Source organism: Carettochelys insculpta, chromosome 6 (assembly GCF_033958435.1).
Source record: "Carettochelys insculpta isolate YL-2023 chromosome 6, ASM3395843v1, whole genome shotgun sequence".
NCBI lineage: Eukaryota > Metazoa > Chordata > Testudines > Carettochelyidae > Carettochelys > Carettochelys insculpta.
Window position 1 is genome coordinate 35,461,861 of NC_134142.1, and position 27,419 is coordinate 35,489,279.

Here is a 27,419-nt window from a genome sequence, read left to right on the forward strand (position 1 = left end):
GGGAATTGAGAAATTACCTTTGAATGCTGGAATGCCACAGAAATCAAGCATAAAAAGATTGAAAGCAGCAGAGCTCTTGCTTAGTTCTAGAGGAGGCACACCTGCTGTTTGGCTGCTTAGATCCATATAGATAGATTGCCCATGACTGCTGTTGTAGTATTCTCTGAACACCAAAACATCTTTTGCATTCTCATAGACAGTACTCCTATAAAGCTTGGCTCAAAGGTGTCCAGAGGATATGGATAGCCCATCTGGTCCTTGATCTGCTGCTTAGATTTTCAGTGTCATGAGGGGGCCATTGGATCTGGCCTATGATGCCACCTGAAGAAGTGTTATAGCTACTAGTTCCCATTCAAGGGAGCTTCAGACCGTCTGATACTCTGATGTTTGCTGTGAAAATGGCAATATCTAACCTGGCATCGAAATTGTGCATATCTGTGGAAAAGTGGCATTTCACACATGCACAGAAGATGATAGTGTAATTCAAACATCACAATGAATGCTTTATATTTCATACAACTACTCAGGAATGCACCAGGATTACATTTTAGATTGGTGTACATACTTGTACAGTCCATTATTAACAAAATTCTTACACTCACAGAAATTAATTTGTTTGCATTCACAGAAAATTCCTTTCTTAATTATGTGTTTTCTTGGATACCTATTCCTAGGAAACAGATTCGTTTCTTTTGAGTGGGAGGACTCTGAAGACCAATGTTAACACATATAGCTTTGAAGTTTCTGTCCTGATTTCGCTTTCTTTTTTCTTTCATTACTTAGACTTTCACTTCAAACACTGCTACTTTGCATTCCTTTTCATTTCAGCATCCTCAGCCCTTATTCCTTCTATCCTATTACCACATGTTCTCTAGGTTGACAGTTATTACAGTGTACTGATGAAAGATGAAATCAGAATAATTATATGTGGCTAGCCACATGTATATCACCATCCTAATTATGGTATTGTGCACCATTTTTTCCATGCTCACTTTTGTGTTTTTGTAATCTGTCCTGAACTGGTGTGAGACACATTCTGGTTTTTTATCTTTTCCCATTTAGAAATCATTTAGAAGGTTACATATCACTGAGACTACTTGTAACACCTTAAACAAGTGAACAAGTGTTCTCCTCTAGGCAAATGCTCTGTGCCATGTAAATCTGAACATGTGCACAAAAACAGACACACACTATGTATATAGTCTTCTGATTTATTGTGTTATAAAAAGGATAATGGACAATAAATCACAATTAAAAAGGAAAAAGGCTGTTAATAGAATGTAACAAATTAAAAAAAATAAAGCACTCATTTAAAGTTCACACTTTGTAGTTTTAATAGCTCTTTGCATCTTACTTATTTTTACTCACTTACTTATTTTAGATATTCTAATGCTTCACTATGCATTTAGATTTGTTTTTCTATACTCCCATGACAGCCTAATATTATTGGTTCATATTTTCTGATACTGCAGGGTCTAATTTAAATTTTTAAAAATGGGTACTTACAATGCCAAATGTCCCTCAAAAATCATAAGAGTGGCTTAAAAATGAGATTTTGGAAACTTAATAGTTAAAATGGTTCCAGATTTTGAAGCCTTTATGATTCATATTTGCAAACTACCTTCTGCAGGCAGAAGAGTTAAAGACTTCTGTGTTTTGCAATGCTAACAGAGATAGTAACATCATCACATGATTCCAAGAGCTGGGGTTTTATGAAAAAATGTCTACCCTGAATATTGTGAAAATCAGGATACCATTACAGGAGTTGGCAACACTGAAAAAAATAATGACATTTCTTTGAAACTTAAAAATTCTATTTTATTGGATGTAGGGGGAAAATTTGCAAAAACAAAGGATGTTGCCTGTCTTCCATATTAGTGTAATTAAATTCTGACCTAATTTCCATTAAAGTTATAGAAAGATTCTTCCCTTTTTATGAAGTGGTATGGAACCCTAAATGTTGCCAGAAGATAAAGTCTACAAAGATGGTTATGTTCAGATACAGCCAGAAACAGTGCCTTTTTTTTTGGAAAAAAATAAAAAATTAAAGAGGAGCCAGTATTCAGCCAGCTCCCATCCCCTGCCGCCTTGCCACCCACTAGCCAATCCTGTGTCTGGGGCTGCCAAGTTGCTGGTATTCAGTACTGGCAAATATAGGCACACAAAAAGCAGGGTCCAGAAATAACTCTTAACCAAACATTGATGAATATTCATGAAACATACACAGAACAACATAAATGCCATCTTGTATTTTTTGTGGTTATATCAGATCTGAAATCTCATTAGGCTTGGGCTTAGAAAGCAGTTGGATGGGAGACCAAGATACAGTAAATGATACAATTCCTTCTCAGACATTACTAAACCAATACCTCAGCACTGTGCTACAGATTGCACTCAGTAAAAATCCTATTTCACTTTTTGCCAAGCCAACTTTCTGGCCATATTCCATTTGAGTGCATGCATTGTGCCTACCAATATGCATGCTGTAATTTTCTATGCTACACTGCCGATCAGTGTCATTATGCATTGTTAAGCAGGAGATGTGTTTTGACCTAAAGGTGAATGCATTTTAGCAATGGGTCACCTGATCCCTATACATGATTTTTTTTATTTCTTTATAAAGTGGTTTGAGGTCAAAGCTATTGGATGAATATACAATTATAATTAATGCATATCTGCATTGAAATAATGTAACTGTCTAATTTAAACATATAAAACTAAGAAGATATAGACTTAAGGCTTGTTTAGTTTCAAAATTCTTATATAAAAAGATACAGTACATATTCAACTCTCTTTGACAGACCATAAGAGATACTTAATAATTAGAAACCCTCAGTAACTTTAAAAAACAAACAAAAAAAAAAACCCAGGGTGAAGGAAAAACAAAATTTTCTTTTGTGGCTGTTTTAAACCAATATCCTGTTTCCCCACACCTTCAACCACACCACTAGTATTATTGAATATACAACTTTAAAAGAAATGGATTAACACAGAATAGATAAGTGATTTCCTTTTAAATAATAACCTTTGTGTGTGTGCATGCTCAAACATACACACTCACACACGTCCCCATGGAAAGAACTCCTAGATCACTATTTCTTTGAAAGGGTGACACCTAAGGGAACAACCTCTAGCTCTTCAAAGCAAGAATCAAGAAGTAAGTTTTTGTCATAGAATCAGTGGGGCTTTTTAGTTTAGCTCCAGACATGAATATCAATATTGATGCAGTGTGAGAGTCTGCACCATCATTAGTGACACCTCCTCTCTGCTCAGAAATTCAACTAATTTTCTTCCTGACCCACCTAAGTTAAACTGTATATAATGAGTAGAGGTATAAAATGCAAATATTATTAGGTTCTGGATATCTTATGTACTCTTTTTTATTTTAGTTATTACCTTTTAAATGGGCAAGGAAGGCTTCATTGCCTGAGTCATTTAACACCATAGACTCAAAGCTTTTTTTAAAAAAAGGCTGTTGCTAAGAGCAATCTAGCACTGGTAGAAAGAGGAGCAAGATGAGCTACTGTGTTTCTCCCTCATCCAAACTATCATTGCTCTATTGTCTTCATTAGTTTGTTCAGTTTCTTTATAGAAATGCCCAGTGAAAACTTTTGTTTTGTTCACTATTGTTAAAAATTATATTATGCCCACTTGTCCACTTACAGACCTGAACAAACATTCATAAAACAGATGTCTTTTGTCCAAAGTTGCCTACAATACATAGGAAGAGGGTTGAAAATGTATGAAACATTAGATTAACCTTCTTTAGAGTCTCACCCTTCATTGCACTGGCTACAATAGAGAAATCATTGTCTGCCTTGTTGCTCCCATATGACACTTAATAGACATCCTTTCATATTCAGTTTGAAAATCTGACAATACATGCTCAAACCTACATGATGTAAGGCAGTTGTGGTCTGAGCCAGCTAAGTATTTGAGCACATGCTTAACTCTGAGCATGTGAGCAGTTCCATAGATTCAACGGCAAATTAATTCAGTGGGACTATTCATGTGCTTAAAGTTAAGCATGTGGGTTAAGAGATTTGCTGAATAGAAATGAGAGTACTCAGAATGCTTAAAACTGATCCCTAAGTTAAGGGCACAGTGTTAGTTTAAAGACAAACTCTTTTTGCTATTTAAAATGTACATGTGTAGTCTTACTGACCAAGTTTTGGATTGGAAGTTAACATGCTGCTATGTGATCCTTTCTGTAGCTGCAAGGTACGAGCTCAAGGTTTTATTAAATAGAGCACTCAGAAAGCACCACAATTCTTTACTTGCCATGGAATTTATCAGTTCAGATGTGTATATGTTGACAGCCCTTTGCGGAACATCAGTGGCTTGTTCCTCACTGGTTAATTGTGGGAAAGCGTGAGAGGACAATAGAATAATGAAAGAAAATTTCTCTCAATCCCCTATAGCTTAAATGAATCATGCCTGCAAATTTCTAACAATAGAAAGTTATCTTGTAAAACAGCATCTTCTGTAAAACAGTTCATCAGCTACTGCAGTTTGCAGATTTTAGAGCAACGGCTCTTATGCACAGTGAAACATTGTAAGAGCTCCTCTATTAGACACTTAACTGCTTGTAACCATCCTGCTAAGGAACCATTTTAGTCCCTAATGATTATAACATGGAAGCAGCTTGTATTTGATAATATAGTACTTACGTGATGCAAACACAGAGCTGCACTTTAGAGAGATGACATTTTTACTAGAGTGATTTAGTGTGTTTTAATTATACATTTTCTGGAAATTTGCTCCTATTCCAGGGGATATATGAGATAATTGGAAACCAGAATCAGTCCATGCAGCTTGCTGCTCTTTGCTTCATTTCTAAGCAGAGAACTTGTCCACTTGCTTTACTCCTAGCAGAGAACTTGTCCACTTGCTGTGTTTCAGGAAGGCTGAAGATATTTTAGAAGAATTAGACTGCTTTATATACGGAGGGACTCATCCTCATGTATGCCAAAATGATAAATGAAAAGATGAAAATATATCATTCTAGTGGTGGAAAAGGACACTAAAGGAGGCATATATTACAGCTACATCGACACGGGCAGCCTCTGTCGACAGGGAAATCTGGACAGAACCTCTGTCAACAGATTGCTGCTACACACAGCTTGCTCCGTCGACAGAGAACTGCCAGACTGCACTGCCCTGTTGTGACAGAACAGAGGAATAGCAGCTCTGCAAACAGGGCATGCGCAGGGAACCAGAAGTCTCCTCTGCTGACAGAACTGTCTACACTGCACTTTGGTTGACAAAATACTCTTCCTGAAAGATGGAGCTTCCAGAAGGAGGGTTTCCTTCTGGGAAATCCCTGAAGGCTATTTTGGAGTCTGGAAATGCTTCTTCCAGACTCCAAATCACGTGGCCTTATGCTAATGAGTTGCATGAGATTTACATTCATGCCTCATTTGCATCTTCCAGGCTGCTTATTACCATACCTTCTGTGTAAACGCAGCCTAAGACTACTTCATCACTCATTAGCAAACTTGTCTCTGATAGGTCTCTGTAAAAGATTAGCCCTTCTGTACTTATCAGGAGCATTCATCACAGAGTCTTCAGAGGACACATAAGCAAATCAGTACTTCTGACTATGATTGAGCTTCTAAGAAGAATGCTAAAATATAACTTTTGTTCAAGTTGTTTTTGGGCTTTATAGCATTTTTTTTCACCCTCTAACAATGGCCTCTCCTCAAGAAATCCATGCAAAGAGTATTAGCTTTTCCAGTGATTGCCCAGGCCAGGAGATGAAAGGTCTATTTTTCATCTCAAACAAGCCTTTTTAATTTTTTCAAATCATTTATATTGTAAAATATAAAATGAAAAGTAGCTTTGGGTTTACTCCTCCCCCAACCCTTTCCTTGCCTGTCCCCTCTTTCCAGTTAGTGAGGCATGTAGTACTTTGAATGATACTGTAATCCCTCCTGGCAACAAAACAGAAACATGGTTTCCATTACAGTTTATTACTTTTGTCCTTTTCATTTTTTTTTAAATCAAACCTGTGACTCTCAAGAGAATCAGGCCTCTGTTAGAAACTGAAGACAAGACATATTGTGGGCCTAGTTCTCTCATAAGGCTATACTGATTCAATCCAAGTATTAAGTCCTGGTGCACAGTTAAAATAAAATAAGAAAAGTACATGAAGTGTCCATTTAGTACCCTTAAAGTGGTTTCTTTTGCTTCACTGATGGGTATTTGAAAATCTGTTTCTCGCAGGATTGAGTGTGAAGCACATTTGGGAATTTCATAGGAGGCAAACATCACTTCTGTAGGTTAGCCACTGAAGCCATGTTTTTATGAACACATTTTGAACCTATTTAATCCTAAAGGCCACATCTACACAGGAAGCCTCTGTTGATAGATATCACTGTCAGAAGAGATTTCCCGGCAGTACATCCATCGACAGATCACCTCTACCTACAAAAGTGGATTGGAACAGCAATCCACTCTCTCAAAAGAGAGTGGCCACATGGCCCAGATACTCTGTCAACAGAACCAGCTTGTCTGCCAATAGAACCATCCCCCGTAACCCTGGAAGGCAGGTGCATATGGAGGGAAAGCCCTTCTGGGACCACAGGACCCCTCAATGGGCTCCTTGACTCATGCTCTCTGACCATGCCAAGGCTTGCCTACCTCCTTAAGGGAAAGCAAAGCTGCTGCAGAGTTCCCTTACCATTTGAGAGAGATCCAGGTCTGTCCAAACCGAAGACATGCCAGAGAAGGCCCTGGGCTCGCCCTGGACTGAGGACTAGCTCATGCTGGTCCTGCCACTGATGATCATTGGTCTGTTCCACCGCATCTGGGGGGGTGACCCAGAGAGTCAGCCTGTGGAGTAGACCCATGGCACCACAGTGCCCCAGCTGCCCTCACACCCTTGGGTGTCTAGGCGGGTCTGGTGACACCCCACCAGCACCAAGTGGTCATAGGACAATGGCTGGGGGACCAGCAGTGAAGACAGAGATATTCCTCAAATTGTGCAGCTGGCTCACCCCTGCACTTTGATGACATGACACCAACATGCATACTGCCATTCCCGTCAAGAAGTGGTTTGCAATTACCCTTTGGAATGGGCTACCCCTGACAGCTACCGCTCTGTGGAACACCAATTTGGCATCAGGAGGTTTACCATCAGGGCCATAGTCAACCGCAGGCCACAGGCCCCCGCATGGAGGAAGGGAGCAGAGAGCAGGGGGTAGAGGGCAGACAGAGAGAGGGGGACAGAGCGGGAGGGAAGTCAAAGAGGAGGAGGCTGAAAGATGTGGGGCTCACCTGAACTCAGGACCGCTATCCCCTCTGGATCCTCATGAGCATGTCCGGTCTTATCCACCCACAGGTGGAGTGGGCCATCAGTACCATTCTGCTGCGGAGGCTCATCTGGATCAGTGATGCAGGTGCCCTCATAGCTGGCTTTGAACACCTCAGCATCCTCAACTGCTGTGGGGTGGTGGATTGAACTCATATCCCCAGCTGGGCCCCAGACCACAGTGCTGAATGATATATAAATAGGAAGGGCTATCACTTCACGGTCATACAGGCCTTGGTGGACCACCACGGTCAATTCCTTGAGGTCTACTTTGGGTGGTTGGCCTGGAGCCACAATGAAAGGGTCTTCCAGAATTCCACCCTGTTCTGGAGTATGAAGAAGGGCACCTGAGTCCCAGCTCAGGAGCTGGCCATCCGGGACATGCAGATGCCCCTGCCTATTGTAGGAGATGTGGCCTACCCACTCCTCCTGAAGCTAACAAGGTCCTACACCAAGCACGTGGACCCCACCCAAGATCTCTTTAATGCCTGTCTGACATGGGCACAGAACCCTGTGGAGATTCCCTTAGGTACTTAAAGGGGAGGTTCCTGTGCCTCCTGAATTGTCTGGGTGGGGGGAGCAGAATGTTCCCCACATCATGGGTGTCTGTTGTGCCTTCCATAATCTGGCAGAATAGAAGGGGGAAGACTTTCCAGTTATGGGGGCCAGAGGGAAGTGGCCCCTATCAACAGCCAGATGCTACACCCAGACGCTAAGCACGCGCAGAAGGGCTATGCATCTGGGATGCCATGCCGGAGTACCTCACCATGGCCCCAATAACTCTCCAGGTCACCTGTGAAGCAGGGGGGCCCTGGGACTGCAGCCCTTTCATGTCCCCCAATTGCCCTCCCACCACACACTCCCAGCCCTCACCCAACAAGGAAGGATGAAGGTGTGGTCTTAAAATAACTCCCTTTACTGTTCAAAATGAAACAGTGTACAGAACAAAATGTAACTTTCTACAAATCCAAAACACAACTCTGTGTAAAAATAAACATTTCTGTTGGAACGATATGTAAAAGTGCACTGTGCCTAACTACAGCGGGGGATTGGGATGGGGGGGCATCTGAACGGGGAGGGGGGGCACTACTCTAGGGAGGAGGTAGATGGCTGTGAGCCACATCAACCAGGGGATCCTTATCCACCCTGGGTCTGGGGTCCCCCTAGGGGCTGGGACAGGGACGGGATCACAGGGTGGTGTGGATGTGGGGGTGCTGCTGCTTGGTTGGGCTTGGTGGGGGGGCAGAGCGGGCTGAGGGAGAAGGAGGCTGGAGGCCATGGGCTTGGTCTGTGTTTGCTGCCGACTGGAGGGCCTGCAGGAGCACCTGGGGTTTGGGCTGAGGGGGAGAAGGAGCAGGAACGGGGACATCAATGGTGGGGGGAATAGGGGCAGCATAGGCCACAGGCGTGATAGCCTGGGCCAGCCAGGCCTCCACAAGTTTGAGTGTGTGATCAACTCTGGCCAGTCACAGTTCCGAGGCCTGCAGCCAGTCTTGGTGCCACTCCCCCTCTCTCTACAGCCACTCACGAGTGACCTTGGTCTGCCCCTGGACAATGCCCATTGGCCATCATCCTCCAGGTGGTGATGGACTCTTGGGCCATGGGCCATATGCATGCTGGTGGAGGGGTACCCTCCCTCCACAGTGCCAGTCCTGGCTCTGCTGGCTCTGGCTCCTCCCTGGGGCTGCCTGACTGGACAGTGGGACTGGCCTGGCCCTTGGATATTGAAGCTGTAGGGAGGAAGGGGGGATGATGAGTCCTGCCCACAGCACAGCCCCTAAGGCTCCACTCCCTACCACCTCCAGCAGCATCCCCCACCCCAGGGGTCATGGGATGCGTCCTTCTGGGATGTGCAAACCCACTACCACTGACTTGCAGGCCCTGCTGGAAAAGGATGCTGTGGTGTCATGGACACTGGCCAGACTGCAGCCTCCTGTTGGGCCTGTCCCTAAGGCCACTTGGGTGGCAGGTGAACCAGGTGCAGCCGGGGCTTCCTGGGGTCCTTGCATGTGCATGAAACTCATAGTACTGTCCTGGGGGGAGTGGGTGCTGCTCATGGCCTGTGGGGATGCCTGATAACAGATGGAGCATGCCAGGAATGGCGGTGGGTGGGAGGTTGGCCTCCCTAACCCTCTGGACTCTGGGGAGTCGTGTGGCTCATCATGGGGCTGTGAGCAGGCTGGTAGCCATGCCTGGGGGCTGCTAGCAGGGTCTGGGTGTGATGTCCTGGCATGGACATGGCACACGTGCTTGTCTGAGGTGGGGCTCCTGCCTGTGCCATCCCATAAGGTCCTGTGATGCACCCTCCCACCCCCACCCTCCCACCCCTGGTGTACAGGCCCCATGGGGGCTCATTGGATGATCCTGCAAACAGGTCCGTGAATGCCTGTGTGGATGCCTTGGCACTGGACGGGCTGGAGGAGAGGGAGATAATGAGGGTGCCCTTGCTGGATTTGTGGTCAGAGGTCAGGTGGCTTTGGTAAGGATCTTGATTCCTGGCTGAGCACCTCAGTGAGGGGGACCTCCTCGCCAGTGTCCAGGGTCTCCAGGCTCGGTGCTCTGCCATCACCTCCCAGCATACAGTTGAGCTCCTTTTAATGGGGGCATGAGGGCACCCCTGCTCCTGACAGTTGCCAGGCATCTCTGGCTGTCATGTAGCCCAAACACAGCTCCTTTACTTTAGTATGCACCTCCTCGAGGGTGTGTGCAGTGTGGCCGCACTGTGCCAGGGCTCCAGCGATAGGGACATAGCTAGGGGCATTGTGGTGCTTGGCTTTGGGGTGCAGTGCCAAAGGCTCATCTGCCCAGAGGGCCAGCAGGTCCCAGACTTCTGTGCTGGACCAGGAAGGGGACCTCTTTCAGATCCCCCAAGTAGGGTCCTGGGAACCTTGTCCAGAATCCTGGTCTTATCCAGCCTCTGCCATTTTTTTAATGTCCCGAGAGTGGATGTTGGGGTATTGTACTAGGCATGTGCTGCCAGCCTTCAGCCATACCCCTGGCTTCCTGCACAATGCTTCCTGGGGTCCTGATGCTTTAAGCGTGGACTCAGGCACTGACTGTAGAGTCCTGCTTGCAGCGAAGAGGGCATCTTTCTGCTTCAGGTGGCCAGTGGCATGGAGGACTCTCTCTGTTGACAGAAGCATCAACACAGGCACTCTGTCAACAGAATACTGTTGAGAGAGGCACTACACCTGATTGGGGAGAGGTAGAACTCTGCCAGCTGATCAGCTGCATTTTGTCAACAAACTCCTGACAGAGCTCTTTGTGTAGATGCTCCCCAGGTTTTGTCAACAAAGTCCCCTTTTGTTGGGAGAAGCTCCCTGTATAGACTTGGCCAAACTCATCTAAGCAGTCACTTTTCAAAAAGCGAGCAATACAGTCATTTAGACCAGGGGAATAGAATTTTAGGCTGCTGCTACACTACCATTGTCCCATTGGAAGTGCCATGGTAATGAGGAAATTCAAAGCAGGCTAATGAGGCTCTGACATACATATTTCAGATTGACAGTGAACATGGGGGCAGCTTTGAAATAAGCTCCCCACTTCAACATTCCCTTACTCTGTTCTAGTTCTGTGGGAGTAAGGGATTGTTGAAGCAGGGCACCTATTTCAAAATCCTCCATCTTCATGATCAATCTGAAATTCAAAGTTTATTCACGCAGCTGCCATTATGCTCATGAGGCACTGAATATGTATGTCAGTGCCTCATTAGCTTGCTTCAAATTGCCTCATTACCATGGCACCCCTAATGGGGCAATGGTAGTGTAGCAGCACCCTTAGACTCCTAGATTCTGTTAATGAATCTGTCACTGACTCCGTGGTATGATGTAGGAGAAAAGTTCTTAACCTCACTGTGTTCCTCTACTAGTCTATCTGTAAAATAGGCAGAATAATATTTATCTTACTTCCCAGGATAGTCAGTAAGATTAATAAAGCCACTTTACAAATTGTAGTTTATGACCCTGGCTAAAAAGTCAATATGTATTTGCAAAAATACTATATATAATGTATCACCAGATGTTAGAAACATAGGCTACATTGTTCTTAAAGTATGTAGCATGCCACTGAACTCTCTACTCAGCAAATCTTTGACTGCAATTCTTTTCTAAAGAAGAATGGTGAAGCAGCATAAAGCCCCTTAAAGGGCTAAATTCTCCTTTCAGATATACATCCACAACTTTCAGTGAAGCCAATGGGAGTGGTACACAAATGCCAGGAGACAAAATTTGCCCGTACCTCAACAGCTATCATTTTTGGACTGTCTGGTTCATAATGCATATTCATAGATTTCAAGGGCATTAGGGGTCATTGTGGTTTTCTTGTCTGACCTCCTGTAGAATACATAGAGCTGCCCTAGACATAATTCCTAGAGCTGATTTTTCTTCTTCTTTTTTTTTTTCAGGAAAATGTCAATTTCGATTTAAAAATTGTCTGTGATGGAGAATCTACCTTAAATTTGTTCAGATGTTCCAGTGGCTAACTGATGTCATTAAAATGCAAACCTTATGGTAGTCACACCCTTACTATGGTGGACCTATGGGATTCAGCTCAATTCCATGGCTTCTTTTATAATTTATCCCTTCACATTTGAAAATCAAAAAAAAAAAAAAGTGGGATTTAAAAAGTGCAGAGTTTAAATCTGCTCTCATTGAAGTCAATGATAAACCTTCCTTTGCCTTCAACAAAAATATTTATCAATGCTGAGGACCTTTAAAGAAATCAGAGCTCACCCTTATTTTGTAAGGTGTTTTACACACTCTACAAACAGCTTTACATTGCATTGAATACTGATCCCTCCTCCCCCTTTGCTTTAACCATTCTCTGATAAGCAGCCCACCTGTTGGTATGCATGTTAATTATGAAGAGTGTACTATTTTTATCTTATATTAAGTGGGTACAGTTTCTTTGACAAAGGTGAAAAGCTTTATAAATTAATTACATTTCTCTACTTTTGCTGATAGTAAGGGTGTTAAACGTTACAACTTAGAGTAGGCTTTATTGTTCTGTTCTAAAATATTTTTGTCTTTTTTGATACTTTATTTTTCCTTTTTTATAAACTTCATATTCGATAAGCCCTTGTCAGCATACAGTAATTACTGGAGTAAGAACTCTGACATTTGAAAAGAGCAAAAATATTAATACCCTCTTCAACTCTCCTTATGTGTTGCATGTACATTCAGAGATCTTTTTAGTTAACAGAACAAGGTATATACCATTTCCAAAGCTGTGTTGTAATAGTAAAAACATGCAAAATATTAAGGTCAATAGGTCCTTCACCCTATTAAAGACTTAGCAAGGACCTCATTAGGCACATGTACTGTATGACATTTATTTCAAGGAGAGTTGTGTGGAAAAATCTCCTTGTTGACTTCGAAAATCCCAACCTTTGCCTGTAAATTTTCAACCTTTTGGGGCTATTCTTCAGATTCTAATTAGCTTGAAAGGATCAGCATCCAAGCACTCCCTTGATGTTCTCTAACAGGAAGAGATGTCAGAAGACTTTGTTTGCCATGTTACCCTAAGACCTACACATAAATTACTAAAAGGTAGAAGAGATTAGATAGCTCACTAATGCTTTTTTTCCAGGTACTATAATGGCTGAAATTTGTGCATGCATGTGTGTGTGTGTGTGTGTGTGTGTGTGTGTGTGTATTTATATCTATGTATATTAGAAGACTTATCACTTACCCAGCTTTGCCAAGATATGGGGAGAGACTGGAATGGGACAGGTGGGATGGGGAGGATGTGCATGCTGCCTGCTGGCTTGCTGGCTGCTCCCCAAGGCTGGCTTAGGACCATGTGGGGGGCAAGCACCCTTCAGGCTTCTCCTGGGGTGGCCCAGAGGAGGTAGGAGCCACACTGGCCAGCTGGCAGCTGCTCCGTGGGGCAGGCTGGGGTGATGGAAGCTATGCTGCTGGCCAGCAACGGATCACTAGAATTCTTTCTGCCCCACTCTGGTCATTCATGAGTAGAACAGTCTCCCATGCTTGCTTCCCCTCTGCGGTCATGCATGAGTATAGCTGTCCATGCTCTCTCACCCCTCAGTTTCAGTCTGATAAAAAAATTGCATTCCAAGCACATCCCACTGTCCCAGCACAACCAAATCATGACCTTGCTTTGGTTATGAGAAGAGGAAGCTGCTCAACAAGTTTGGTGCTCCCATTTCTTACTTCTTAGGTAGAATTCATGAGTGAATGGACACACAGACAGATAAACAGAAAGCACATTTCTAATATCTATCAGTAGCTCTCTCTCTCTTTATATATATATATATATATATATATATATATATATATATATATATATACACTTACACATACACACACACATACACTTCATAGAAGATTTATGAAGCATTTTTGTTTTTTGGAAAATAAAATGAACATGTACATGATTCATTTAAATCATTGTTCTATGTTGGGGCTGGGGCTGGGGGGGTTCAGTATGCAGGCTTTGTGGGGAGGGAGGACTAATCTAGCCTTCTACCACCGCAGCATCTTGGGGCCAGGTGAGAAGACCTTCTCTATGGCCACTGCAGCTCCAGTAGGCACAGATGGAGGAACGATGGATATCTCCTGTCTGGGGCAGGTCCAGGTTCAGCTGCCCCCCTGTACTTCCCAGACAGTGTGAGGAATGCAGCAAACTGTGCATTTCTCTTCACTCCCTGACTAAGGACAGCCAGCAGTCTTCCTCTTCAAACTAACCGGGGAGATCTTCAGCCTCTCACCCTCCCAAAAGGAATTCTGTGGTGTGGAAGGGTCAAGGCTCAGATAGTCCTGGATGGAGGGAGCACCCCCAGACAGCCCCTTTAGCTGCCTGCTGATTCTGTCTCAGTTCTGTGTTTTTATGAAAACCAAATTTACTGGTCCTCAATCTTACAATTTAGGAGGAGTTCTTGGACAAACAGACAGATACTTGAAGAGACAGACTCACGGACAGACAAGCTCTCAAATACATAGTAGATTTATGGTGAGGGAGGGAGGATATCTGGAGAAGACCTTCCATGTAGTCCTTCTTTTGTGTTACATTTTGTATTTTAAATTTAAACAGGGGAATACAAAAAAACACATAATATCTGAACTACAGTACTATGATAAAATATTTTGTTCACGGGGGATGAGGAAGGGAAAGAGAACAATTTATCTAAATAAGAAGAGTTATGTTTCAATGAGAAATGATACGAAACATAGAAAGGCATTTTTAAAAAATCTTTGATTTACTGACTGTCAGAAGCTTAGAAACAAAACAAAATAAAGTAAATCTTAAAAAGCTTTTGTGTGGTCTCTGGCATGAAAAAAAATCTGGAGCAAATTAGAGCTGATATAAACAGTAGGCTCTGAGGTTTCTCTGACATATGTGGAATTCTAAATTAATATGGAGAATTGCTGAGGCTGTCACAGTGCAGCAGCAAAAGTAGAAAATTAGGGGAACTAAAAGTGTGCATACCTAATCTGAAGCTCCAGTTACCTTAAATTCTTTGGGCCACCATTGTGTTCACTGAATATTAAAGTAAGTTACCATACCAAGCTTTGTTTATGTTGCAATTTTTTCTTCTCTCATTGACTATTTATTTAAAGACCTCTGTGTTGATGAAGACAGTTTGGACTTCACTCTGACGTACAAGATTAGTTAGTCTTTGGTTGGGTCGCAGTTTGTTTCTGATGTAAATGTTTGTGTTAACTGATCTGGCCGTGTCCACACTAGCAAAGCCATTGAGAAAATCAGGCCCTTTTTTCAAAGAACACGCAGAGTGTCTACACATAAAATTCACCCTTTCAATCCAAAGTCAAATGAATGCAGGTCTTCTGGGATCCCTCTTCTGCTCCTGGATCAGGAACAGCACCTCCTTTTGAAAGATTCTTTAGGAATAAAAAAGCACGCATAGATGCTCTGTGGGCTCTTTTTTTCAAAAGAGCAGTCCTCATGGCACTGGATTTTTTGATCCCTGGCGTGTTCCTTCAAAAGAGTGGGGACTGAGTGGATGATGTCTATCAAAAGAGCAGATTGAGCTTTCAGTCCGCTATTTTGCTTATGGACATGTTCTTTCAAAAGATCTTTCAGAAGAGATTTCCCAGAAGATCATCTTTCAAAAGATCACTGTAGTGTAGACAGAGCCTCTGAATATTTTAAAACACACATTAAGATTATGGACCTTTCTAATACTCAAATAGGACAAGTTTCACTAAGATGGCCTGAATTGTTTTGACAAATAGAGGGAGGGCGTGAAATAAACTTAAATGGACAAATTCTGCTCTCATTTACACCTCCATAAATCTAGAGTTGCACTAGCATAGCTCAGAATAGAATTTGAGTCAACATATTTTTAATCTGAGTATCTACTAATGTCTTTCATTTTACTCCTGTCTAACCTATTCCCCAGTGGAGTGCATAAGACACTACTTTGTAAGAGATTCATGTATAAGACAACCCCCTAACGTGTTTGTGTTCATTACCATACTTAGTTGGTTTTTCATAGAATTGTAAGATGGGAAGTGACTTCAAGAGGTTATTTCTTACCTCTGTGCTTATTGTATTATCCAAAGCATTCCTGACGGCATCTAAAGTGGGTTTAAAGATCTAGAATGGTGAAGATTCCACAACCACCTGGGCAAGGGAGCTTAATGATGCCAACAGGAAGGTTTTCCTAATGTGTAATCTAAACCCCCTTCCTGCAGTTGAAGATTATTGTTTGTTATCATCTTCAGAGAATAAGGAGAGTATTTTTTCTTTCTCCTCCTTGTAACAAGCTGTTATTATTTCCCTTTTCAATTTTTTCCTCTCCAGACTAAACAGACCCAGTATTTTCAGTTTTTCTTCATAGGTCATGCTTTTCTAGACTTTTAATCAGGTTTTGTTGTTCTCTGGACTTTCTCCAGTTTATTGCCCAGAACTTCAGTTCAGGTCTAATCAGCACAGAGCAGAGCAGAAAAAATTCTTATGTCTAGCTTACAAAACTCTTGCTAATACATCCTAGAAAGCAAAGTTTATTTTTGCAACAGTGTTGTACTCTTCACTTGCATTTAGTTTGTGATCCACTGTGACTCACGGGTCCCTTTTTGCAGACTTCCAACACAGCCATTTTGCATTTTACATTGTGCAACTTATTGTTCCTTCCTAATTGAAGGACTTTGCATTTGTCCTTATATAATTTCATCCTATTCACTTCAGAACATATCTCCTGCTTATCCGGATCATTTTGAATTTTAATCCTGTAATCCAAAGTACTTGTAAGCCTTTCCAGCTAGATATCATGCACAAATGTCATAAATATTTTCTGAACTATGCCATTATCTAAATCATGGATGTAGGCAATGAACAGAACAGGACCCAGAACTCATCTCAGCAGAATCCTGCTAGATATGCCGTTCCAGCTTGACTGTGAATCTTTGGTAACTATTCTCTGGGAATTCTTTTCCAACCAATTATGCATCTACTTCCTATCATACAATCATACAACCACAATCGAGGTTGGATTTCCCTGGTTTGTTTATGGAAAGGTAATTCAAGACAGTATCAAAAGACTTATTATAGTAAAGATATGTTACAGCTACAACTTCTTCCCTATCTACAAGGCTTCTTATTTTATTCTTAGCTTGTCAGGGAAAGCTATTATGATGGCTTGATATGATTTGTTTTTGACAGCTACATGCTGACTGTTACACATCACTTTATTATATACCAGGTTCTTGTAAAATGCTTAATTATTTGCTCCATATTTTTCCTGATATTGAAATAAAGCTGGCTGGTCTGTAATTCCTTGTGTCATCTGTGTATTTACTTTTATAGATGTACACTTAATTTACCTAATTCCAGTACTCAGGAATCTCTCCTGTCTTCCATGACTTTTCAAAGATAATTGCTATTGTTTCCAATACCTCCTGAGCCAGCATCTTGAATATTATACGATCTAATTTATCAGGACCAATTGACTTGATTAAGTAATTTTTAATTTGTTCTTTCCATATTTCACTAAATTAGATATACATTTCCTATTAACCTTTTTGGTGAAAACTGAAACAAAATCATTTATCATTCTGCCATTTCTAAATTTTCTTTTATTGTTTTCCTCACTCATGGAGTAATGGGCCTAGCCTGTCCTTGGTCTTCCTCTGGCTTTCAATATGTTTTTAGAATGTTTTCCTGTTACCCTTTATATCTCTGTCTAGTTTGATCCCAAATGTTCTGTGCTTTGGCATTTCTATTGTTGTCACAAAGTTACTTGTATTATGCATATGTATATGTGTGTGTGTGTTTGCCCTTTGTAATTTGAGCTAGTTTCCTCTTTTTGGATCTTGAAAATCTCCTGATTAAGCCAGGGTGGTCTCTTGCTGTGCTTCCCATCTTCCTACACAGTGCTTTTGTTTCTTTAATAATGTCTCTTTGAAAAACTGCCAACTCTCTTGATCTGTTGATAATACCTACCATCCTCCTGATTTAGATAAAGTCTGCTAAAACTTTCTCTATGGTGTGGAAGTATAAATAACATTGTATAAGTATAACGTTGTATAAGGGGACATGCTGGATACATTGTATATGAGAGGGCATGCCAAAACATGTTACAAAGTATCTGAGGGAGCACACGTAGGGACAGTTAGCTTTTGAATGGAGAAGCAATTAAGATGGAGCCAGCACGTCTAAGAAGCAGGCATCAGAATGGAAGGTATGAAGGGCAATTAGTTAAGTTAACTGGAAGCTGTTAAAGGAGATTGTTAAGGGTGGCAGGTAATTGAAGATATGTGACTGGTCTCAGGGATCTCGAAGGGTGGTGACTAAAATCTTTTTCTTCTTTTGTCTGTAACTTCTCTGTAACTTGTTCTCCAAAAAACTGTATAAATTAAGAGACACAAGCCCCACTCGGGGGGCTCACTTCTAAATGTATTAGCAGAGCGGCTTTGCTAATAAAACAGAGTAGTCTGATAAATTGTGAGTCTGAGTCAAACTTTGACAATGGTAATGTTACTTGTGTTCTAGTGCAGCTGGTCTGCCTAGTAAGGGGTTAATGTTATATTTTTCTCATACAGATTTATAATTAAAACTTTTTTAGTTTATTAATCAACTTTATTGCTTTTACTGCATTGTACCATCTGTATGTAAATAATAAATATGATGAGGGACAATTATGAATTAGTAAAACAATGGGATTCCTTAATATAGTTAACTACATCAATCCACACTTCATTCGCTTCTTTACATTATGCCATACTGTAAATCAGCTACTCACCCCTATGTGATAAGTGATCGTGTCCTTCATAAGTACACTGTGTTGCTGTCAGTGCTCTCATCACTACCTTAACACTGATCTTCCCCGTCACAATCAGTGAACATCCTCTCACTTCCTAGCACATTCATAAAGGTGTTATTTTTCCTCTTCCATTGAACCATGCACGTCCACCAAGCAGGAGCAGCAAGCATCCCTAACCAGAGCTCCTGATGTGATACACTGAGATCCTGATGTGGTAGGTGCATTTTCTGGGCTGAGAATATAGATTCAGTAGCCCCTTCCCATCAAAGGGCCATTTGGGGAAAATGGCTTCAATGAATGTGAAGAGCAGAATATGACAGAGTAATGCAAACACTATTGATGTTGCTGTAATTCAAATGGGTCGGTAAACATCAACAGTTGGAGTTTGATCTGTCAAAGGCACATTCAATGACCCGTCTATACTGGCTGAGAGTATAGACAGTCAAGTCAAAGGCAACAGGGTCAACGGACAAAAACAGCCACATTTTGGAAGAGTCTGGGATACAGCTGGTTTGATTCAAGTCTATGTGCCACAGTATGGACGTCAGAGCTCCAGCTTCGAGCACAGGTTCAAAGATTGACCGTAGGGTTAATAGGTAAAGATGCTCAAACTCTGGATTCTTTAATCCAGAGTTCATTAACTGTGGGCTTACACAGTAGTGAAAAGAAACCCATATGCCATTTGGGGCTAACCCAGGCTAAGCAGTTGAAGATCTCTGACTTACGCCTGAAAAGGGGTGGGGCACTTTATTTATTTATTTGTTTATTTATTTATTTAATCACCCACCAAAGAAAAGAATTTGCAGGCCACACACATTCAACTCACCTGTCTGGGGAGTGGGGGTGGGGGTAGAGGCTTAGGGCTTCCTTCTGCTGCAGGGTGAGCCACTGCTAATGGTTCCAGTCCTGCAGGCAGAAAGCCTCAAATCTTAGTGTTGTTCTCCCCACAGCCCTGGGGCTGGAGCTCACCACACTGTGAAGGGAAGCCCTGAGCCTCCGCTTCGCCCACCCCTTGGTGGGTCAGTTGCACCTGTCCGTCCATAGGTGACAGTAAGCCAGTTTGCCCTGGTGCACTGCTCCAGCAAGGAAGAGTTGGCTGACTGAGGCACCTGACTTCTTGAGAAGGCACGGCATGCTCCCAGCTGGGTTCCTGGGCCTTCCTGCTGCGCAGCAGGCAGGCAGGTTAGAGGGGACTCACTCATTCACTGATCCGAGACAGCCCCAGCCCTGAATCCCCTCCTACTGTGCCCTGGGAGCCATTTAAGGAGGGCGGAGAGCTGACGTCCCCCACCTCCCCGGGATTTGTACAATGAGCCTGCTTGTTTTCTGGCTGGGGGGAGGAGGGAAGAGGGCAGAGGAGTGAGTGACCCATGCTGTGACCTTCCCTCTAGCTCCCTGAGAGTCATGAAAGGGAACAGCAAGCATCTTGCTAGTACAAATCTTTGGGGGAAGGGGGCTTGAGTCCCTCCATGCTCCCTAAATAGCACCCTTGCCCCTGCACTCTCTGCAACCACACATACCCCAGCCCCCTTACCCTGAGTCTCACACCACATCCCCAGCCCCCTGCCCTGAGCTCCACTTCACACACCTTAACTCTGGACCTGGCACTCCCCCATACTCCCGGTCCCCTGCCCTCAGCCTTCACACCTCCCAGCTCCTGTCCTTGCTCCTGCACCCCCTCTATCTCCCATCTCCTGCCCTGAATGGACCAACCCCCCCACCCACCACAGCTTCCTGCCCTGAGACCCCCACACTCCATCCTGCACTTTAATTTCTTACAGGTACTGTAGTATTGCAAGGCCTCCCCCAGTCCCCTTCCCTGAGGCCCTTCCCCGGCTGTGTGTGAGGAGTTGTGATACAATGGTACCTGTAAGAAACTGAAGTTTCTTTCACCTCTGCCTATGGTGCAAGGGCAAGATTAAAACAAGCAATGGGCCACATGCAGCCCTCAGGCAATAGATTCCCAACCCCAGCCTGGAAACACTGTACCTCAGCCCCAACACAGCATAGAGATATGAAGATCCTTGGTGTCCCCCTCTTGCCTGCGCAGCACATTCAGGGGTAAATACACTTACATGAGTAATGTTTCCTGGGAGGGGAGAAAAACAGCAAGTTTTTTGTCCTCTTGTTGCTTCGTAAGGAGATTCCAGTTACACCACTGTACAATAGTCCAGGTGGTATCAGTGGATGTCTCCCTTCTTGGGTGGGCATAACACCTTCTGTGGAAGTTCAGCCCTTCAGCCCTTCATCTTAATTAATGTATCTCCTTGTCTGGTGATTTACATACTCATACCATGCAACCACTCAAATAATGCAACAGAAGATGGAATACAGAGCTTTGAACAAGATACTATTCATTAAGCAGTTCAAAAGCATTTAGTAAAAAAGAAATCTAAACACTGAAGACTTTCTAAAAAATTCTAAAAACAATTTGATTAGATATTAATAGATGGGCAATCCAGACTGATTCCTGCTATGAGTTTGCCTGTGTTCAGTGAAGACATGGGAATCTTGACATGAGCTGACACCTGGCCTGCCAGCATCACAGTCTGTCTGGTTGCTTGGCTGGCGGAGGAAAATCGAGGTTTTGTGTGAGAGAAGCTGCAAAATATTAGAAAAATCTTAAACTCTGTATCTAAACCACAAGGGACTTAAGAGGACTGGTAAGGCTCAGATTACATGTTTAAGAAGAAAAATATAGTCCTAATAGAGACCATAAACTAAAAGTGTGTGGGAACCGCACACATGAAAGTTTTAAGGCAGAAACACAAAACCTACAATAAATTGATACAATCAGGGAAAAATAAACTAAGTGCTTGAGTCAAATGGAAGTAAAGTGCTGAAACTGGAGCTGTGTGTGACAAAAGAGAGGATGAAGTATCAACAAGTTACAGAGACATGGTTTACTCTCAAAGAGGGCTAACTAGAGGATTAACTAGGGGGCCCACTATGAACAGAAGCAAATCAGAAAAGGGAGACAGGATGCATGTTGAAGTCAATGAATAAAATGTTCCTTTTAGTGGGGCTTCTATACTTTTCAGGATCAGGCTCTAAGAGAATAGCAAAGACCAACTTCTCATGGGCTACATGTACACGAGCCCCAAACTTTGAAATGGCCATGCAAATGGCCATTTCGAAGTTTGGGGCTAGTGTAGACACGGCCATGGACACAGTGTCTCATGGACATTCAGTCGAACCTGAGATGGTGGATAGGATAATAAAAGGACAGCACCAAAGATTCTCTTGAAAAGGAACAGCAATGACCAAGAGAAGGATGAACAAGAAAAGAGATTTTATGTGCAGTTTTTAAGTCTTTGATATTAATTGCAACCCTTGTGAAAAACTGAATAGCAGAGACAGGAATGCTGACCTGGGCTATTGACTGCTTCCTGAATTGAGGTTGCAGCTACCTGCTGGTGCATAGACCATCTCTTCATGCACTCTTACCCTGTCACAACTAAAACAATGAGAAATAAATAAGCTGCTGTGGCCTTAAGTGGAAGCTCAGTCACCAATGTGATGTATTATGCAAATGGGAAACCGGTATGATCAGACAAACAGATGAAGCCTTGAGGCCTGAGCCTGAACTACTAAGGCCAATGTGAATTTTGCCATATTCTTTAAACTGGAGCAGCACTGAGCCTTGACAGGGGATCGCCCCAGAAAGGACAAGTATTGAAGAATAGAAGTAGCTAGTAAGGCTAGATTAAAAATAAGAGGACGCTCCTTGGAGGAAAGTAATTTGTAAAATTGCGTGTCCGGGTCAAATACAGATAGAGCAATAACAGTGCAAAATAAATAATAAAGCAGCTTCCAAGCCATCTTTTTTAGGCCAAAACATTAAGTTAATTCATTTAAAATAAATAAAACAAGCATTGACATAATGCACATAAGAAGAAAGTTTATAAACCATAGAGATGCTAACAAACAGAAATAAGGAGGATAATAGGAATTCAAAGACATATTATGAAATGAACCTTTCCTGAGATGAAAAATGCATCAGATCTGGATGTTTTTCCTTCTCCACTGTGATGGTAAAATGCAAACCTTCCACTCTGAAAGTGGAGAAAAAGATTCAGTCAGTCAGGGAGTACAGTCCCGCTGAATCAATTATTGTTACCTTCTAATGATAAAGGAGTTTCTGCTTCCATATTAGAGGGAACTCCTGTTTCTATCAAAATGAGTTGTTAAAAATAAACAAGCACAGAGTACTAGATCAGTGTTTTTTATTTTATCGATAGTTTGGAAAGCACATGTAAGATGAATTGGGAGTGTCATCTTGGCTTCATTAACTAGCAAAGATGACATGCTCCTATAGTCAGTGGACCATAGACACAAAACTGTTTTCCACTAGCAGAGATGTGGCTGCTTCTTCCACAGGCTAATTACTGGGAAAGTTTATAGCTTCACTGCCTCTGCCACACTTATTCAGTTCATTAGAATAAAACTGAAAGGAAGACACTCGGACTTTTACCAGAAACACTATGCAAGTTTAGACCTTCAGGATGCTCTAATTTATTGTGCACAACTTGTCCAGAAGATGACCAGCCCAGGATCAGAGAAGTGCAAAGGTAAGCTTAGTATCCCAACTCACCTCCAATTTATTCTGTGTGTTTCCTGGACAAAGTTAAGAATATGATCATTATATCCCCTCTGATGGAGGATCTCCTATGGAAAGGAGACACTCAAATGACAATGACTTTGACTTAATAGAAAATGCCCTAATATGTGCTAGGCAAAGGACATCCCTTTCAATTAATATATTATATTAATATGTAATTTAATCCACATAGAATGCTTTTGTATGGAAACATATGCAAGATAAGAAGACTGATTTGAATTTGCCTAAACAAAAGGCTAATTATCTAATGTCCAGAGGATGCAAAATAATTTCTCCATCATGGGTACTGGTTCTGGGAAAAATAACTGGCAAAACTATAGCCTGGTTAACATGAAACTCTGAGACAATATTGGAGAAAAATATAGCGTGTGCACAAAGAACTAGCTTGTCTTTATGAAAAACTTTGAATGGTGGGTAAGTCATCAATCCATGCAATTCACTTAAATGTTTACAGATATACTGGCTATCACAAACACATCCTTAAGAGACAAAAAAAAAAAAAAGTTACAGCTTCTGAAAGGTAGGTTTTTTCAATTGTATTATGTTTAAATCCCAAAATGGCATGAGGTAATTTATTGAATGTATAAATTATGAAAGACTTAGTATACTATTAGTAAAAAAATGATTTTCCCTCCATAGGTATGTACTATGCAGATATGTCTGAGAAATGAACATTTAGGCCTGGTCTACACGTGTCCCTTCCTCTTGAAAGGGGCATGTTAATTAGCAGGTTCGAAGGATGCTAGCATAATGGTGGCTGCAGTGATTCGAAAGTGCAGCTTTTCGAATCGTGCACTGCCTGTGGAGACGGGACCTTCTGAAATGACCCCTCCCCCAGTTTTTGAAAGCCCTTCTTCCAATTACCAAATAGGAAGAAGGACTTTTGAAAATGGGGGGTCCTTTCAGAAGGTCCCGTCTCCACCGGCGGTGCACGATTCGAAAAGCCGCACTTTCGCATCGCTGCGGTTGCCATTATGCTAATGAGGTGCGGCATATTCATTGCAGTGCCTCATTAGTATCTTTTGAACCCACTCATTAACATGCCCCTTTTGAAAGGAAGGGGCATGTGTAGACACAGGGTTACTGAACATCACGAAAGCACTGCTTTTTTCAAGTAAACAGATGTTGGACAATGTAGCTAAGTGGTGCTATATAAGGCTCTAACTCATACATAACAATATATGAAACTTTATAACTTGGAGAACTGTAGCATCACATTATGGATTCCTTCCTAGGATGCAACAATATATTCTGCACTTTCTAATGAACAACTGTCTTCTAACACAACTAGAATCCTGTTCTCCATGTTGTTAGACGGTGAGATTGAAGGCCTGGGAGGCAGATCATCCCATGCTGCTGAGAAAAGTCTGGTACCAGAGAGAGAGGCTCCATTAGTCCTCTAGAAAGTGAGCTAAATAAGGATATAATTGTTGTCCTCATCACGCTGTTGCTATTAAAAGTAACATGGCCTTGTTCTCTCTCACCTTGTTTATGACTTTTTGAATAAGGGGATTGAGAGAAATGCACGTTAAGCCCTGACTCCAATGAATTAGAAAAGAATCTGATATTCATTCCCTGACTGCCTGCTCTTGAGAAAAATATCTGGCACTTTTTGTTGCTGGATTCAAAAAACATCTATTACTGGAGTCCCGCATAAATCAAAGAGGAGTGTTACCATTTCATTGTATGGGAACCACTTTTGTACCAGACTTTTTGATCTTCTTAGAGGCTCTGTATGGATGACCTGCTCCCCGGAAACATGATTGTTACTGCATGAGCATTGTGATCTGTACACCACTTCCAAAGCTTTTAACTAGAGGTATAATGACTAGAGGTAATGAGCCCCCTTGTTTTGTTCAGATAATATGAACAGTCATATTATCTACCTGCTGTTGGACTACATGTAAAATGCCTTTCAGGCGAATCTGATTGCTCCCAGCTCTAAAATATTTATATGAAGAGTCTTTGTTTTTAGTGACTAGTGAGCTCTAGCATGTTGTTCTTCAAATGGGCCCCCCAACATGTTACAGATGCATTGGAGAGAAGTATCACTGATGGAGAAAGGGAACTGAAGGATATATCCTTGATTACATTTTGAGCATTTATCTACCACTTTGATACTGAAGGAAAAAAAAAAACACTTACTTCATTATGTCTACTTTCTAAACTTAAGTCTGTAATTTACGTCCGCCAGTGCTGGAGGTCTCTAATCTGAAGATAAATGTAGTGTCACTTGCTCTGACACAGATATTTCAACTCCATCATATTCAAGCTCTGGAAGTACTGCCACTGCAAAAGTTAGGAGCCCAAGAGAGAAGAGCTCACCTGCAAAGGTGCAAGACTGGGCACAGGGATTGCTGGAGGGCAGAAGGCGGCTTTGGGTTGGGATAGGCAGGGGGTACAGAGCGCAAGGCCCAGCAATGGACTGGCAAACACAGGTTGCCAACTTGTAAGGTGACAGGAGAGGGGAATGGCATTGAAGTTTTTGCTAAGTTAGCAGATGGTCTTGAGCAGCTTTTGAGTGGGGAAAAAGAATCTCTGGAACACATGGACCACTACACATAAGGCTTTTAAGTTCATAAGAAAGTGTTCATTTCTGATACATGGTGCTCTGATCTGTGTATTGCCTGGGAAAATGCACAATTGCTTCATGTGAAGGTATTGTGCTCTCTTGAGCCTTTACTTCAGACACAATAAACCATTTTAAATCCCTTTCCACCTAAAAGCCCCTTATAAGCTATGACTGAACAACAGAAATGGATTTACTGATTTTAGTGGTTGCTTAAAAAGAAATAATCACTACAGTTTTATTCCTAATTCCATAACAGGTAGATTTCTGAATAAAACTATATTGCGTTTTAAGGTGCTTTGTCTTTTACCTCTTAAGCAAAACAAACAAAAATGTACTTTTGTTGTACATACACTTTGTATATAAAAGATATTAGGAAGGTTCTTTTAAAAAGTACTACATGTTTGCTGAAGTCATTTTCCATTGAACTCAGTAGGAATAGAGTTGTGTAATAACAAAAAGGACCTATTTTAAGCTATGTGACTTAAAATTATATTTTATATTTTGTTGTATAATATACAAGACCTTTGAGAATCTCTGAACCCATTCATTACTTTAAAAACATACAACAATAATCCACATAAGCCAACTCTAAATAATTCATTTACCCATGAAACAATTTTTCCACTTATACTATGTATTCAGAAAAGACCTGAATAAATGGCTGAGCCTCATCGAACTCTGAAAGCTCATAAATGGTGTGAGACCAATTTGGGGAGGGTGTTGGAGCGGAGTGAATTCACAGCTGAGAGGCTCTTAACTTCAGAATTTAAATCAGGGTATTATTAGCAAGAACATCCCACAATTTTCTCAATAGTTAAGATGCTGAGTATGAAGAGAAGAGTAGTTAGGATTGAAAACCTTTTAGGGCTTTAGGGAGAAAGATCAACATATTAAATTGCACCTCAAAAACAAATTGAGAGCCAGTGTTGTTCATATGCTATATGATCTCTAGGTGGCAAAATGATAAACACTAATATTTGATCTTTGATACTATTACAGAAGTTGCTTTATCTGAGGAAGCTGAAGTTCCTGAAGGGTCTGCAAGATTAAACCAAACTTGAACTGCCATCCAAATCATGAGTTTACAAAGGCCAGGTGATAATTACGATAAAGACCGTATCTGAACAGAATGGTCACAACTAACTGGATCCAGAAGGAAAAATACTCCCCTTGTTATGAGCATAAAAAGGACACTGCAGATTGCCTATTTCAATGGTAACAGCTATAATAAATATCATGCCCTGTCACTCACCTACACTGTACTTCTACCATACCTTTTTGTCTCATTGGCTATGTCTACACTAGCCCCAAACTTCGAAATGGCCACGTAAATGGCCATTTCGAAGTTTACTAATGAAGCACTGAAATGCATATTCAGCGCTTCATTAGCATGTGGGCGGCCGCAGCACTTCGAAATTGATGCGCCTCGCCGCCGCGCGGCTCGTCCCGGAGGGGTCCTTTTCAAAAGGACCCCGCCTACTTCAAAGTCCCCTTATTCCCATCAGCTCATGGGACTAAGGGGACTTTGAAGTAGGCGGGGTCCTTCTGAAAAGGAGCCCCGTCGGGACGAGCCGCGCGGCGGCGAGGCGCATCAATTTCGAAGTGCCGCGGCCGCCCACATGCTAATGAAGCGCTGAATATGCATTTCAGTGCTTCATTAGTAAACTTCGAA

The 27,419-nt window shown here is 42.1% G+C and overlaps 1 pseudogene; it reads left to right on the plus strand.

Moving 5' to 3' along the window:
• Window positions 1-27,419, plus strand: part of LOC142014626 (2-oxoadipate dehydrogenase complex component E1-like) — a 116,612-nt pseudogene that overhangs the window by 43,116 nt on the left and 46,077 nt on the right.